This window comes from Cuculus canorus, chromosome Z (assembly GCF_017976375.1).
Source record: "Cuculus canorus isolate bCucCan1 chromosome Z, bCucCan1.pri, whole genome shotgun sequence".
In the NCBI taxonomy this organism is placed as follows: Eukaryota; Metazoa; Chordata; class Aves; order Cuculiformes; family Cuculidae; genus Cuculus; species Cuculus canorus.
Window position 1 is genome coordinate 1817977 of NC_071441.1, and position 17885 is coordinate 1835861.

The 17885-nt window shown below is 43.5% G+C and overlaps 1 protein-coding gene and 1 long non-coding RNA gene across 2 annotated transcripts in view; one reads left to right on the plus strand and one right to left on the minus strand.

The window, feature by feature from the left end:
• The window catches only part of KCNN2 (potassium calcium-activated channel subfamily N member 2), a 123912-nt gene that overhangs the window by 78671 nt on the left and 27356 nt on the right, over positions 1-17885 (minus strand). Inside the window, exon 2 of the mRNA XM_054054709.1 lies at positions 1675-1804. The gene's annotated coding sequence lies outside the window, so the exon portion shown is untranslated. The remainder of the gene's footprint in view (positions 1-1674; positions 1805-17885) is intronic.
• LOC128850429 (uncharacterized) lies at positions 1449-9182 on the plus strand. The gene is made up of 3 exons (XR_008447860.1): positions 1449-1577; positions 3743-3858; positions 6754-9182. It is a non-coding gene; the product is annotated as an uncharacterized LOC128850429 (long non-coding RNA).

Below are 17885 nucleotides of genomic sequence, written 5' to 3' on the forward strand. Positions count from 1 at the left end.
GAGGTGTGAGACCCCCCACCCGGCATGGGAAACCCCCATCCGGGATGCGAGACCCCCACCCGGGACAATGCCAGGCTGTGAGACCCCCCCACCCCCGGGACACTCCGGAGTGCGAGAGCTCCGCCCCAGGGGGTGAGGACCCCCCCCCCCTCCCCCCGGGACAGCCCCAGGGGGTGAGACCCTCACCCCGGACAGAACAGGGGGCGATAACCCCACCTGGGACGATGTCGGGGTGTGAGCCCCCGACCCGGAGTGTGGGACCCCCAGCCAGGATGCCAGACCCCCAACCCGAGGTGTGAGACCCCCACTCAGGCAGTGGGACCCCCACACAGGTGTGAGACCCCCACCCGGGATGCGAGAACCCCATCCAGGTCGATGTGGGACCCCCAGCCCAGGTACAAGACCCACAGCCGGGGGGAGGGGGTGTGAGACCCCCACCCAGGACATAACCGGAGTGGGAGACCCCCAACCCGGGGTGGGAGATCCCCACCCGCAACCCCCCCCCCCCCCCCAGAACGGTGTGGTGACACCCCCCAGGACACTGCCCAGGCTGTGAAAGCCCCACCTCGGGCATGAGACCCTCACCCATGGCAGCCCTGGGGCACCCACCCGGGACACAACCACGGTGTGAGACCCCCACCTTGGGTGTAAGACCCCACCCAGGACACAACCACGGTGTGAGACCCCCACCTTGGGTGTGAGACCTCCACCCCAGGCACAACCAGGGTGGGAGACCCCCACCTTGGGTGTAAGACCCCCACCAGGGACACAACCAAGATGTGAGACCCCCACCTTGGGTGTAAGACCCCCACCTTTGGTGTAAGACCCTCACCCAGGGCACAACCAGGGTGGGAGACCCCCACCTTGGGTGTAAGACCCCCACCCAGGGCACAACCAGGGCGGGAGACCCCCACCTTGGGTGTAAGACCCCCACCCGGGACACAACCAAGATGTGAGACCCCCACCTTGGGTGTAAGACCCCCACCCAGGGCACAACCAGGGTGTGAGACTCCCACCTTGGGTGTAAGACCCCCAGCCAGGGCACAACCACGGTGTGAGACCCCCACCTTGGGTGTAAGACCCCCACCCAGGACACAACCAGGGTGTGAGACCCCCACTTTGGGTGTGGGATCCCCACTTTGGGTGTAAGACCCCCATCCAGGACACAACCAGGGTGTGAGACCCCCACCTTGGGTGTGGGATCCCCACTTTGGGTGTAAGACCCCCACCCAGGGCACAACCAGGGTGGGAGACCCCCACTTTGGGTGTAAGACCCCCACCTAGGACACAACCAGGGTGGGAGACCCCCACCCGAGGTGGAAGACCCCCACCCGGGACACCCCGGGCTGATTTCGGGGCTGGATGACGGCTCCGGTTGAGCTTTCCTGTGGGATGGGATGAGTGTCACCCCATAGCAGCCCTCACCTCCTGCTCCAGTTTCCAATCCCGCAGTGCCAGCGCAGCCCTTGGCTCGGTCTCCTGCTACCATTTTGCCTCTTCTTCCTCCTTTTCCCTCCCAAACTCTCCCTGAATAATTCATTCCTGCAGCTCCCTCAGGCATGGAATGCCTGCACCAGGTAAAGTCCCTTTTCTGCTCTTATTTAAGGGAAGATTCTTGAAGGGAAGGACAGTGAAAGCGGTAAGTGATTTACCTCCGTGCAGCCCTGCCGTTACCTGCCACTGAGGTGACGTTGGAAGAGGGGTTTCTGTTTGGTGTTTTTTACAGTCCGGTAGCTCTGTCTTTGCGGCTTTACAAATCAGCTGCAAAATTTAATAGCCCGGAAGGTGCCTTTGCATCTTTGCTCTAATGCCAAAGACAAAATTCAGTCAGTCTTCATAGGAAAAAGAGCCTATTCTTATATATATTCATATAATTTCTGTCTCTCACACAACGCGCAGTTTCCTTTGTAACTCCGCACCCTTGAATGGCATTTTAGAAATCTGGGAGAGGCACCATCAATAACAACGTTTTAAATACATTCTGCTATAAAATGTCAATGATTTAATTCCTAACCAAGGCGTACCTTTTAAAGCAAGCGCATATTGCACACACACACAGTCAAACAACCCTCACTATAGTTGTGAATATCATGGTTGTACAATACAGGTAAATTACACAGTGCTTAAGTTATTTCGGAAAAAGCACCCGTAAATAGGAGTGTGTGTGATACAGAGCATCATAATGCTTTGTGATAACTCAGCTTGTTTAGCAATCGCATTTTGCCTAAAAATTCGCACGTACATCCTTGTGTGAATGATAAAGCACTTTCCAAATACATCACTCTATGTTTTTAAGTTGTACTGAGGTGTTATTTGGATGCTCTCTGTTGCACTTAATCCTCCAAACCTTCAAAGTCCAAGAAAAAAAAAAAAAAGGGACTTATTTTTAAGGATGGTTTAACGCAGCTTCAGATCTGTCATTGTTTGTTTCAAAAAACACGGTGCTGTCATTCCACCTCGGTGGTCCTGTTTTGCCTGGGATCTCAAATAAGTATGGATTACGTGGATCTTAGAAAAATAAAATCTCGGGGAACTCAGGCTTTTATTACTCCATAAATACAAGCGCAGCACAAGCGTCCTGTCGGAATGTAAGTTTTGTGTAGTAGTTAAAGGCCTAGCTTTCATCTTTCCTTTTCTGTGCATGCCACGTCCTTAATGTTTGCCCAAAGATATTTTCTTTTAGGTGTTCTCCTGAGCAGAAGATAAAGTCCTGGGAACCCGGTTTAACGTGAAAGGCTTTATAAGAAATTGGTAAATCTTCCTGTTCTATTTAGGAGTCACAAATCCCACGTAATTTCATCTACTCGGGTCACACAGGGTTTTATTAGAACTGTGAAGAAAAATAATTATCTTTTTAAAGTCTTGTTAGACTAAAAAGTATGATTTCTCTGTTCTGTCTGAGGAAATTTTTGCATTTATTTTTCTGATTCATAAAAGTTCCGAGTCCCAGTTTTACTACACCTACCGCTGCCATCCTGTTTATTTGTAGGAGTGAGAAGTACTATATTGTTCATAGCTTTTGAATATTTCATCCACTTACTTGATTGCTTCATTATGCGAATAAACAAATGAATATTCCTGTGTTTGACACAAGAGGTCATACTAATCACACAGCATTTTATAAAACAAATCGACTAGGGGGGTTATTTCAGTTCCAGACCTGAGATATCTCATCGTAGTTTTGAGGTCTAAAATAAGAATCGTTGAGAGTTTGCATTTTCAAACCTGAAGAGGTAAACCTTCCTCTCTGTGACACTGATGAATGAAGTGGAATAGGAGCAAAAGCTTAATCTAATATCTTCCTTTGTAAAATTAGTTAAAATTTACTTTTAAAAATCGGTGTATATATTTTCAGGAATAAAACGTGTTCTTCAAATGAATTGATATGTACTTTTGTATCACAAATAAATTAGGACGCGCAGCTCAGAACTGTTAAATCTTACTAAACTAGTAACTGTGAACCCATATAAAACAAACATTATCTGTTTGGGAGTGAGGCCTTTGGGGTTTTTATACCTTTCCATTATATGCTGGATGGAACTGCTTTTACTCATTACCATAGGTCCTGCGGCTGCTTTGCCAAAGAGGGTCTATTTTCACGTGTGTGTGTGTGTGTGCGCACACCTGTGCACGCCCACACCTTTGTATAAAGTAAGAGAGACAGAATTACTCCAGATCTCATTTAATAAAGATGATTATTGGAGATATTTGGAAAATAAATTTCTTTTTTTTCTAAACCCAGTAATTGGAAGAACAAGATAAATGTTGAGAAGAACGTTATCAAATAGAAGGACAGGAAGCTCGACAGACACAGGAAAAATTAGATTTCTGAGAGAAGAACAGTATGAAATATTTGAGGTGAGAGCTAATGGCTACTCGTTTGAAAAGCTCACATAACAACATCCCACGGAGATGCAACACCTACAGGCTGCAATAAAGGGTATTGGGAAGTTATTCTGGCTGTTATCCCTTTGCCCCTACTCGTGTCAGGCTCCTGTTAAAATCACTGAGAAATCTGCACTCATAAAGATGTCGAAAAATACATTAAAAAAGCGACAAAAAGGAAATATAAGGGAGCGGGGAGAAAGAAGAGCCTGGGAAATGCCATTCTGTAACAGTATTTTGTACTCAAGGCGTGTTCTGCAGAAGACCTGGGGATTTCTGGAAAACACTGAAGGAAACAGCCTTGTTCAGCTCAGAAAAAGCAAGTGGGTACCCAGTTCAGTGTGTACACGGGAGAACGGCACTGGGTGAAAGCAGAGTCCCGTTAGCAAAAGCAGAGGTAGCGCTGACAGCAGTAGGGTAGCAAGAAATCATTCAGCAATAAAAAATGCTTTGCCAGAAAACACCAAAATGATGGCATGGAAAATGACGGTAGGAGCCGCGTGTGTAATTACCGTTTGCACAGCATCTGGCAGGGCTTTCACTCGCCAGATGTCTCTGACGCTCACCCAGCAAGCCGTCAGGCAGTTATATGCCCTAACTGGAATCCCACCCCTGCTGGACCTGAGCTCGTTTGAAAGAGCTTTTGATGATGGTCCACAGTAGTGAAGGAAGGAGAGGAAATACCAAATGATGGGTCCGTGCAGATAGTACAGCTGCGTGTTAGAAGGAGGCATGCTTTACTGCTCTGAATTTTGATTTTATACTGTTCCGCCACTCGGCACTTCTGCTTCTCCTGTGTATCACCAATGAAAAGGCAGATTAACTTCAGTTTGATACCTTTATCTATTATCTGGGACATTTGAGATACAGGAGAAAAGGACACTGGATTGACAGCTCTAAAATGCTAACCAAAATTCTCAGTCCTGCCGGTACCCTAATTCACAGGGGTGCAGTTTAAGGAATATCTATAATTACTTCATACCTTTCCTTCCATCAAGGGGACTTCTTTAAAGCATGGATTTATTTTCTATTTTTTTTTCCAGAAATTTGTTTTTATTGCTATTAAACATGTTAAAAATATTGGATGGGGTCCACAAAACAGCTGGGAAGAGTATTTCTTTCCATGATTCCCTTTTCCATCCCTCCTGGATATTTTTGTAGTACTTGGAGATTACACAAACCTGACGACTTCTTTTCTTGCCCTTACTCCTTTCTCATTATCATGAGTTATTGCCATCTACAAAGAAATTTCTAAGCAAGGTGGTATCAGTGCTATTTTGCCCAGTCATTACAGGTGCTCAGCAGGTGACCCTTGGGTTATGTTTAATCTGGCTGCCTTTTGTTACTCTTACAGAACTTGAACTGAGGGTGATTACTGAAACAATAGAATCATGCAGTTTTGCTGTAGGAGCATATCCAAATCACAGAGTGTACTTTGAGTGTGTGGGGGATTATTGGGTGTGTGAGCTTCCTTCTAGCCTTGACAATCCAGTATTTGGATTTTGATCCTTTGAGTCCAGTGAGACAGTGCTTGCATCTAAATATAATCACAGAATCACAGAATCACAAGGTTGGAAAGGACCCATTGGATCATGGAGTCCAACCATTCCTAACACTCCCTAAACCATGTCCCTCAGCACCTCATCCACCCGTTCCTTAAACACCTCCAGGGAAGGCGACTCGACCCCCTCCCTGGGCAGCTGTTCCAGTGCCCAATGACTCTTACTGTGAAGAATTTTTTTCTGATATCCAACCTGAACCTCCCCTGACGGAGCTTCAGGCCATTCCCTCTTGTCCTGTCCTCTGTCACTGGGGAGAAGAGCCCAGCTCCCTCCTCTCCACAACCTCCTTTCAGGCAGTTGTAGAGAGTAATAAGGTCTCCCCTCAGCCTCCTCTTCTCCAGGCTAAACAACCCCAGCTCTCTCAGCCGCTCCTCGTCAGACGTTCTTCAGCCCCTCACCAGCTTCGTTGCTCTTCTCTGGACACACTCCAGAGCCTCAACATCCTTCTTGTGGTGAGGGGTCCAGAACTGAACACAGTATTTGAGGTGCGGTCTCACCAGTGCCGAGTACAGAGGGAGAATCACCTCCCTGGACCTGCTGGTGACCCCATTTCTGATCCAAGCCAAGATGCCGTTGGCCTTCTTGGCCCCCTGGGCACACTGCTGGCTCATGTTCAGTCGCTGTCAACCAGCACCCCCAGGTCCTTCTCTTCCTTGCAGCTCTCCAGCCATTCTTCCCCCAGTCTGTAGCGCTGCACAGGGTTGTTGTGCCCCAAGTGCAGGACCCGACATTTGGCCTTGTTAAACCTCATCCCATTGGTCTCGGCCCAGCAGTCCAGCCTGTTCAGATCCCTCTGCAGAGCCTCCCTACCCTCCAGCAGATCCACACTTCCTCCCAGCTTAGTGTCATCTGCAAACTTGCTGAGGGTGTAGTGCGCAAACTAAAGACATTAACAGCACTTTTCATCACCATAATATATGTAATTTCCGATTCATGTATTGATTATAAATAATTAAATTTTGTTTGCCCATATTCAAAAAAATAAATATTTTTTCCACTGGTAATTTACCATCACTGCTTCCATTTTACCATCAGAACACAGTTACTATGGATTTGCACCAGCGTTGTTGTATTTGAACATTCATTGTAGATCACTTAATAACATGATCCCTCCTAGGCTGTAAAATGTGAGGGATGAACTTTGCTTTTATCAGGTGGGAAATGTGCGGTGTGTATGGTTACTTTCAAATCTTAGATGCGCTGTAGATTCTTCCAGTAGTAGCCTTCCCAATTCAAAACATGTGTGAAGTGTAAGGTTGCTTTATCAGTTGTGTTTACTGGGGACTTCTTTTATTTGTTTCCACAGTCCTGATTCCCTAAAGGACTCTACAAGTTCTGCAGCAGTTCAGAAGAACTCTCTTTTGGTAGGGTAGGTCATAAGCATTTTCTCTTGAACGTCACCAGCCGCTGTGTTCTCTTCTTAAATGTAAGCTAATTTCTTCACCACATAAACATAGCATGGAAGAAAGTCTGTTCACCTTTCTGCCAACCTGGATGGACACACACACATTCTGTCTCACAGAGTGAGTCCTAAAAGTCAAGGTCTATGATGGGTGGAGGAAGGGACAACCAAGCCCTACTCTCACAGCTGTCTACCCATGAAATGTGAGATGATGCATTGAGTCAGAAAGAATGAAAGTACACGAGACGCATGGATTTAGAAAAAAAAAAAAACACAGTCACTCTTATCAGAGTAGGAGCAGTATTTCCCCTCTGGAAAATGATGAAACACACCTTCACAGACCTTTCTTCAACAGCAGGTCACAAATACCCGCTGAACCCCTGCAACGTCTGCTGCAGTTGCCATTAGAGGAGCCACGGGAGCGGGCTGACTGGCTCTAGCTTTCTTGTGTTAGGCTTCTGTGGCTGTTTGGAAATAATAACAGCATTCGAGAGCTTGAGGACATGCATAGCACTTTGAGCCCTAGGTCTTAAAGCTACTTTCAGTATCGCCCTGAAGTCCTGAGGCTTAAATGGCATCTGCTAGAAATTGCTACCAATCTCCTAAGTGTTTATTTAGACCTTCAAGAATTGCTTAATCTTTACCATATCCCAAAGAGCAGTCACTGTTAGTCTCATGTGTGAAAATTCAACATTTAATCTCTTAAGTGTCTAAGAAAATGAGTATTCACTGCAATCTAATGTCATCGTATCCATTTGTCATTTGATTAGCGTTCAGTTGTCAGTTTGGATAAGTTGTTGTCTTTCCGTGCTCATGCGACGTAACTGACAGGACTGTGAGTCCAAGAGGTGAAGCTGCTACGTGACTGCTCGTTTAAAGCAATTTGAAGTGTCTCTCTGTGCTTGTTGCTAACTCTGGAGAGCCACTTCAGCTTTGGCAATTTTTTTTCATATTCATCAAGCTTTTTTTTTTTTACAATTTATACTTTATGATTGCATTTCGTGTGACAGAAAAAGGAAAATAATGCTTTGTATTTGACATAAAGTATCTGTAATTATATTTATAACTTGGGAAGAGTGGCAGTGATGACAAAAAAAAAAAAGCCACATTATAAAAGCATTGTTTGGCTATGTTTATTCACAAAAACTGCCTAGACTATTTTAACTCTGATCTACTAGAAATTTACTCTTTAAATTCCTGAAGAAAACCTTCCAAATCAGTACTCAGTGATAGTTAAGGAAATACCATATTTTTCCTCTTAACTTTTCCCATCTTCTAGATCTAGTTGACAGTTTTACAACAGTTACGAGTTTGATTCTGCTGTGTTTTGCTTTTTTTGAGTGCCATGAACATCAACGGGGTATTTAATTTGCTATTGAATGGTATGACTCTGCAGAAAGTATACTCTTGGTTGTACTTGCCTGTTAGATTAGTCAATGCTACTGTGAAAAACAAAAAGCAATATCAACAAAAGTAGATAAGATTACAGAACTATGTCCCGTGACAGTTCCGTAAGGCAAGAAGTAGTAATGATGAGGAATAAAAATAAAGTACTGCTAAATATGTTTGTAATGAAAGTTAGAATGAACTGTCATCTTTTCATATTTGTTTGAAACTGTCATCTTTTCATATTTGTTTGAAACTGCAGTTCCCTTAAAGCTGGATGATCATTTGGGATTTTTTTCTCCCTGACAGATAACTTATTTTCCACGAAAAGAAGTGGTGCATTTTCCTAAGCCGTTACATGACAGAAGTGAATAATCTGAAATTGTGGTGGTAAAAATAAATCAATAAAGCCCAGCTCTGCTTTCTGAAGTAATCAGCTGTTACTCAGTGATGGTCGTTCACACTCTACTCATGCTCCTTTTTGGGCAGGAGGGTATCAGAATACAACTTTTTGTATTTCTCCTTCTGAGGCTGTTACGTTTGATGTTAAACTATAAAGTCATGATGTGTGGTCATGCATTTGAAGCCCGACAGCTTTCTGCTCCTTCACCAATTAATAGCTACCTATCTGCCCCATACAGGAAAATACCAGAAGGGTGACAGAAGAATGTCTCTGCTCAGAACACCTTGTGCTGTCCTGTGGGGATGGATCCCCCAAGGCAAAGCCAGAAAGGGATTGGAAGGTTGCAGTGTCCTGGGCGACTTATTCTAACGTTGGGACTGCTGAATAAGGAAGACAATAATGCCACCTACTGTCAAATTACGTGCCCATCCGTCTTCCTTTTGTTGCTACAACTAAACCACTTTTTCTAAATTATTATTGCGTGGTATTACATGTTAAGAGTTTCCGGTTTCGTCAGGGCTGAGAAAGAACTCCTAGATGTGGGTTGATGTGAACCCGAACTTCCTGTTTTCCTGAAAAGAAATAAATTATTCAGTTTTACTCCTTCCAACTTTGTTCAACTCTGTTTCAAGCGTAATGCTTTAATTTCTACAGGCGAGTATTTACACAGTCCAAGCCACGAATGTTTGTGTGTGTCTTCCTGCAAAAGTACCTCTTGGCAGATGTAAATGCATATTTTGTAGACATAGTCTGAATATTTGCTTTTGAAAACTGTCCCAGAAGACAGTGGCAGATGTAACTGGAAAATCTAGGTCAGGGTGATAAATCTACAGCGAGTGGAATACATCAATAAAAAGCCATACCGTTATAGGTGCCGTTTTCTATGGTTGGTGGCTGCTGTATCACAGGCACAAACTTTACTGATGTATTTGCATCTACGCGTGCACCTGTAACTTCAGGGCTGCAAGCAGACACAAGTTAGGTGCTAAAGTTCTGGAAATGGATGCAGAGCTCTCACACTGGAGCGGAGAGCGCCACTTCTGCATATTATGGAGCAAAGCGCGAACCTGTGTGAAAATGCCCCCTAATAGGCTCATAAAAAAATTCCTTTATAAGCGGCTAAAAGCCATTCAAGTGGATTGGTCTTGCTTATTGGTCTCTGATTTGTAATATAAAAGTAATCCGTGCCATTAAAGCTACAAAGGAAAATAAGACAGAGGTCAATATGAAGGAATGTTGGAACTATAGAGATGAACTATATGAGGTGGAAAGAATGGTAATGAGAAATAAAAAAATCCTGCAATCCCAAAACAGATGTGACAGCAGATGTTTAAAAAAATCTAAGAGAGATGGGAATTGGAGAGTGTAATTACAAGAATGAGAGCTTACATTTTGGCCAGAAATAAAAGATACACACAAAAGAAATTGTCTAAATTGTATGTGCTACCAGCACTGAATTTCTAAAAGTGCATAATGTCAGAAATTAAATGCCAATGATAAATTCTGGGAACTAATTTTATTCTTGTAGAACGCAAATAGCATTTTGGCCTAAGTCCTGAACAATGCAACTTTGCTTGCTGGTGTAAGATAAATGTTCTTTCAAGAGCAGTTCTACCAGCAAGAAGATCTTGTCATCTTTACAACCCTGATCTGTGTCCTCAGCAGATGGAGGAAGTGGCTGAGACATGCTCAGTCTTACAAGAAGGATAAGACCTGTGAGTACCGGGACTGCCCGTCTTTGTAATGTGTGGGGAGAAAATAGCAACCAGTCTCCAACTTCAGACGAATATTCTGCCCCTGGATAGCAGGGAGCTAATCAGAAATTCGGTAGACAGGAACCCCTTTCCAGTGGGGAGTGCCCTCCTGTCGGGATGTCTTACCTGTCTAATCGCAGTAGTTTGGGCAGTGATGGCTATGAGGCAATAGTTTGGGTCTCTCTTCCACGGTGTCTTATGAGAAATCCTGGATATAAATCTAAATTGATACCCCAGCCCCCTTTTAGTCTCTTTGAGCTAAAAGCTCGAACTTGCCAAGACAGTAATTTGCAAAAAATCACTTTATAAAATTTGAATATTCTCATTTCTAACATTTTACACACTGCAATTTTACTATTTTACACATTTTACTATTTTCCAGTAATAGAAGGCACGTATTGTATTTTTAGGTTTTCTGTAACACTTATTACATTTTTAGGGCCTTTTGTTTAAAGCACATTTTAAAATGTGTTTTATTCTAACATTGGTGAGTGGAGATATTTAGAAGACCACTCAAAAATGTAAAGTGACGGGCTGAGAGAGTTGGGTTTGTTCAGGCTGGAGAAGAGAAGGCTCCAAGGAGACCTCAGAGTGACCTTCAGTACCTGAAGGGGCTACAGGAGAGCTGGAGATGGGCTGTTCATAAAGGCTTTGGGGATAGGACGAGGGGGAATGGGTATAAACTGGAGAGGGGCAGATTTAGACTGGACATAAGGAGGAATTTCTTCACGATGAGGGTGGTGAGTCCCTGGCCCAGGTTGCCCAGGGAAGCTGTGGCTGCCCCATCCCTGGAGGTGTTCCAGGCCAGGTTGGATGGGCCTTAGGCAGCCCCTGATCCAGTGGGATGTCCCTGCCCATGGCAGGGGGCTGAAACTGGACGGTCTTTAAGGTCCTTTCCAACCCAAACTATTCTATGATTCTATGGGTTGTACTATGTTTTTTTCACAAGTGCTTTCTATGCCAATGGAAATTATCCGTTTTTCAGCCTCTGTTAAGCACTGAAGCACATTTCTTGAACAGAAATTCCCAGTGCAGCACTTGGAGAAGGCTACTGCATTGCCTTCAAAATTCTTAAGCTATTCTCCTTGTTATTCGTTGTTCTGTTACTTACACACATTTGGCTGTGACTGCATACTAAAGCTCTTCCCTGAGCTACCTGCAAGGATCACAGAATCACAGAATCACAGAATCACAAGGTTGGAAAGGACCCATTGGATCATCGAGTCCAACCATTCCTAACACTCCCTAAACCATGTCCCTCAGCACTTCATCCACCCGTTCCTTAAACACCTCCAGGGAAGGCGACTCGACCCCCTCCCTGGGCAGCTGTTCCAGTGCCAAATGACTCTTTCTGTGAAGAATTTTTTTCTGATATCCAACCTGACCCTCCCCTGACGGAGCTTCAGGCCATTCCCTCTTGTCCTGTCCCCTGTCACTTGGGAGAAGAGCCCAGCTCCCTCCTCTCCACAACCTCCTTTCAGGCAGTTGTAGAGAGTAATAAGGTCTCCCCTCAGCCTCCTCTTCTCCAGGCTAAACAGCCCCAGCTCTCTCAGCCGCTCCTCGTCAGACTTGTTCTCCAGCCCCCTCACCAGCTTCGTTGCTCTTCTCTGGACACGCTCCAGAGCCTCAACATCCTTCCTGTGGTGAGGGGCCCAGAACCGAACACAGTATTCGAGGTGCGGTCTCACCAGTGCTGAGTACAGAGGGAGAATCACCTCCCTGGACCTGCTGGTGACCCCATTTCTGATACAAGCCAAGATGCCGTTGGCCTTCTTGGCCCCCTGGGCACACTGCTGGCTCATGTTCAGTCGGCTGTCAACCATTACCCCCAGGTCCTTCTCTTCCGTGCAGCTCTCCAGCCATTCTTCCCCCAGTCTGTAGCGCTGCATAGGGTTGTTGTGCCCCAAGTGCAGGACCCGGCATTTGGCCTTGTTAAACCTCATCCCATTGGTCTCGGCCCAGCAGTCCAGCCTGTTCAGATCCCTTTGCAGAGCCTCCCTACCCTCCAGCAGATCCACACTTCCTCCCAGCTTGGCGTCATCTGCAAACTTGCTGAGGGTGCACTCGATGCCTTCATCCAGGTCATTGATAAAGACATTGAACAGAGCTGGACCCAGTACTGAGCCCTGTAATATTAATAATAAGGATGGGTAATATTCCTACCTTAGGTGACTTGGTAAAAGAAGCTTAAGAATCATTCATTTATTGCTATTGATTTTCTACATCATCCAAGCAAAGAACTCATGATAGTAAAGACCAGCACACCCCAAAGTCATTTATTCTTTGACGGCACGTGCAAAGCTTACCAGTTTGTTTTCAGGATGCCCTATGAGTGTTTGGTGTTTTCTATGTGTCTGTGTAACAGAGCAATGTAGTCAAGGAGACAGATTGTTTCTGCTACACCTGTGAAGGATGTGGCTCAAGCACTCAGCAAGTTGTGTCAAACTCCTGGAGGGACTGTGCCAAATCTTTCGGAACCTCTTAGCTGACGATTTTGCCCAGCTGACAATTCAAACAGGTGCTGAGCAAGTCTGAAGATCAAGACAATTACTATGACGCAGACAGTTTTAGTACACTTTCTTATGTTTATTTTTTGATACTAGGCAGTATAAGGGTGTAAGTATTCCAAGCTTAATGAAAATAGCAGTGGAAGCAAACACAGATGATTTCCCTGGATGTAAATGCTTTCTCTAAAATAATATAAATAAGACAGTGTTTTTCGTATAGAGAAGGTGGATATCAAATGTGAGCTTAGTGAACTGTCTGAGAAGAAAGTATTACGATAATCAGTAGTTTTGATTTAGGACAGCTCTTTTTCATGGTGGCCTTCGCTCTCTTGTAGCATTAAACTAAGAGTATTAAATAGATACAGACATCATATTAAAAAGGGATTAATGGTATTATGCTAATCCAGGGAGGAGGAAAATATATGAAAAGAGGTGTTAAACAGTGAAATCAGATGTACTGAAAAACTGGAAAGATCTTTCTTAGTAGCATGAGACAAATGAAGCATCCCAAGTGAGAAGAACTTTCAAGGAGAAGCCTGAGAAACTTGTATCTAAAATTTGAAGAATTGTGCACAGCATTATTCCATTTGTGTACCTGTTGTAATGCTCTTCATTTTTTTTGTGTAAAGAGATTGCATAAATATATTTACTGCATGAACATTATATATGTTCTTGATTACTTGTGAATGACTGAAACAGGCAATGAGATTCAAAGCAGAAGACTACTTCTTACAGAAAGCAAATCATTCGTTTAGGTTTATTGTGATTTTCTGGCACAATACAGCCTCTTAGAAATCTTCAAAAATAAGATTACCTTATAACAATTCTATGTAATTCTAGATTACAGTCATCCCTTTACATGTATTTGACAAAGAGAATCCCTCTCATTTTGGCTAACTGAAGGAAAATGAAAGAGTAAGGTCACTGATGAATTTTAAGGTGTTTCAAAACAATCAGCATTAAACTCTGAATACAAAGTTTATGGTAATGAATAATCATTAATTGACTGCTAGAATTTTTCCCCTCAACACCTCCATACAGGAATAATTTATTGTAATGCCATTTCCAGTCCTGTGGATATAAACATCCCCTTTTTGCGATAGGCTAAGTAGAATTATTCTCCTTTCACTGGGGAGTATCAGCGTTTTTATAACTTCTGTTACAAAACCCCTTTGCACTGTTTTAACTTGTTCTGAATACCTGTGTTCCCGAATATCTCAAGGGTAAACTTTTTGGGAGTACTTTTTGGCTGTCTCCAATCAGTTTTTTCCAGTGATCCAATTAAGCGCTAAGTGCATGACCAAAGTGGGATGAAGTTGCGTCGTAATCCTGATACCTGAGAAACAATAAAGGATAAGCGAAGCACAGAAGACCCTCCTGGGTTGCATCAAAAGACGCATGGCCAGAAGGTTGAGAGAAGTGATTCTACCCCTCTACTTGGCTCACCTGACACCCCACCTGGCGTATGGTGTTCACCCGTGGGTTCCCCAGCATAAGGAGGATGTGGGCCTGCTCGAGCAGGTCCAGAGGAGGGCCACAAAGATGATCAGGGGGCTGGAACACCTACTTTATGAGAACACATTGAGAGTTGGCGTTGTTTAGCCCGGAGATTAGAAGGCTCCGGAGAAACCTTGCAGCAGCCTTTGCGGACATAGAGGGGGGCCTGCACGGAAGACGAAGAGGGAATATTAATAAGGAAATGTAGTGATAGGACAGGGGTTAATGGTTATGAACTGAAAGAGGGTAGAATTAAGTCAGATATTAGGAAGAAATTATTTACAATTAGAGTGGTGAGACACCGGAACAGATCGCCCAGAGAAGTCGTGGGTGCCCCATCCCTGGAGGTGTTCAAGGTCAGGTAGGATGTGTCTGTGAACAACATGCTCTGGTGGAACGTGAACTTCCCATGCGGAGAGGTTGGACTAAATGATCTTTCATATCCCTTTCAACCCAAACCACTCAATGATTCTGTGATTTGCGAAAGAAGAAACTATTAAAAGATAATCCAGATTAAGGATTTGACAATGTCAAATGTCTTTGAAATTGTATTTACTTAGTTTTAGAAATTAATTTGAAAGGCTGTGAGACAAATACATGTTATGTATCCTAGAGCATTGTCCCTCATTATGAGATACACCTGTTTTGAATAGCTGCTCAGTAGCTTGCATGTTTTAAGACCGTGGTTCTAGAATGTTTCCTAGTAGAAGCGTTTCTTAATTGTGATTTACATCAATAAACTCTCGCCTCAGTGCAGCCTTGCAGTAGTTGACGTTGAAGTTCACCAATTATTATCATCACTCCTATACTTGAAGATAAATGATGTAACTCTAAAGCGTTTAACCAGTGAAACTCCTCTCTATTGAATACTGACTCAGCTCCACAGAGCATCTCTTAACCTCTGTCACAATAACTAGATGTTCAAAAACTGAACCACATTGGCAACATAAATAAATGCAGTATTTCGTAGCTCAATAACAGTTCTCAGGTATCTAATCAGTAATTTAATCCAGAACTCTTATTTGCCAACTACAACTAGAACCTTTGCCCAGTACACTGGAAGATTAGTCATTTAACCGTGAAATTTAGAAGCAACGTGTGGATCTCATCTAGCCAGTAGACAACTGCCATTTGAGGGGCAATGGCACTACATGAAATATGATGCCACCGTACAGTAGACAGAATAGACTCACAGATCCAAACTGTTTCCTAAGGCAGAGTATTCATCTTCAATCCCTGCAAAACAGAGGAGTAGTGGAAAAGGGTGGAGGAGAATGGAATGGTGCCTGTGCTATGATTCACCTGCTCTGCACACAACTAAAGTGCAGAACAAATATGTTCAGCATCTTCTGCTTGATGAGTTTTAATGCGCATCTCTTGGCTCAATGCTTTCGCCACTAACCTAGAGGGTTTTCTGAAATTAGACTCTTAACAGAGTACACTTTAAACACTCATTAGTACAGGGACTGGAATCCAGGCTTCCATATCCCAAATGACTTCCTTAGCCATTAGTCTGTAGAGCTTTGCAATGGCTATTTAATTATTCTGTTCAACAGTAAGAGTAATTGAGGAAACTTTACCCTATATTCTGGCAATTAGAGAATTCAGCTCAGAGGAATTTAAGGTTTTATCACACAGGAGAGACCTAAAGTATAATCTCTCACCTGTTAGGGGACAGTCCTAGACCCTAAGATTGTTTAATAAGTGAATTTGTGGGAACTCTTAGCAGTAACTCTCTTTCGGAAGGGACAGTGAGGGAAGGAGAGGAACTGTAGAGTGAATTGCAAAAATGTCTCTTTGAGTTGGCAGTTGTGGTGAGAGCGGTAGAAGAATTACTCAAGATCAGTTTTTTTCTGGATAGGCATAGACACGAGGTAGGGGCTCTGCTGATCAGCAAAGATGGTAGCCCTGGACATCCCCAAACCCAAGTGATTCAATAATTTTACTAATAGAAAGAAAATCATCAGTATAAATAAGCAGCATATATGATGGAGGCCTTAAGCCTTGAGTGGAATCACAGAATCGTAGAGTGAGTTGGATCAGAAGGAACGTTAAAGATCATTGAGTTCCAACCCCTCTGCCAGGGGCAGGGACACCTTCCATTAGATCAGGTTACTCAAAGCCTCATCCAGACCTGCCTTGAACATCTTCAGGGATGGGCCTTACACAGCTTCCCTGGGCAGCCTGTTCCAGCACCTCGCTGCCCTCACAGCAAGAAAAATTTCTACATAATAATCTAATCCAAATCTACCCTCTTTCAGCTTAAAACTGTTACCCACCACCCTATCACTACACCCTTCAACAAGTCCCCCATTAAAGAGGGAATCCAGATGTTTTGAATACCTATCCCATATTGAATACCTATCCCATATTGAATACCTATCCCATATTGAATACCTTTTCCATATTGAATACCTTTTCCATATTGAATACCTATCCCATATTGAATACCTATCCCATATTGATTTCTCGTTAAAAGATGAGAAAAGCAAATAAAGGAGGGAGTATCAGCTGGTGTATACCTGTGGATTTGGTGATTCGAGATGAAATAGCTCCATTACTGACTGCAGAATATATAACCTCTTGCTGAAGGCTGCATGAGCAGCAGACAGCTGACCAGTGGGATGCCAGGGTTACTGGGAAGGTAAGTGACACTATAGACCAGCGAATCCGGTGTCTAGACTGCAACCCTGAGTAAAAACTACTTTAAGAGACAGAAGTAATACACACATGGATCAATATAATTTTGGGAAAGAATCAATAGTTTTTTTCCCCCTATCTAAAAGTCCAATGGATTTTTAGGGGGGCCCTATCAATAAACCTAATGGATTTCCTTTAAGAAATAAACACAATTGTGTTAACAAGGCAGAACCGTTTAATGCACTTGGATTTTGAGAAGACAGTTCAGTGGGATACTGAAATCAAGTTGCCTCTGTAGTAAATAATCATTACTTCCCCCCAACACGCGTCGTATGATTTTTCTTAAGCGTTAATTTTGACTGTTATGTGGCAAATCCTCAGGACTCAAATTTCCTAAATCATTTTGTTAGAATTAAAGAGTTTTGACTTGAATTAATAAACTGTTCTGATGAAATGACTTGCTAGTCTGCCTCAGGACTCAAATTTCCTAAATAATTTTGTTTACTGAGGCAGACTAGCAAGTCGTTTCATTAGAACAGTTTATTAATTCTAGACAAAACTCTTTAATTCTAACAGTGTTTTCCTTTCTTTTTCTCTGCATATACACCTTAAGATTATATTTTAAGCACTAAGGGGATGCATAGCAGGCATGTCAAATCTAACTGCTCTTCCATCAAGTCCCTGCTGTAAATAAAAGCAATAAAGGGAAACAGCAGCTGACTATGAACAAATTGCATTAAAATAGAGCGTACCTTTATTTTGCCTATTGTGTGGGTGTGAGTTGTGTGGCAGGAATACCCCTGCTAAGACGGCTCAGTGACCAGTCAGTGGACAGAGAGAGTCACCTCC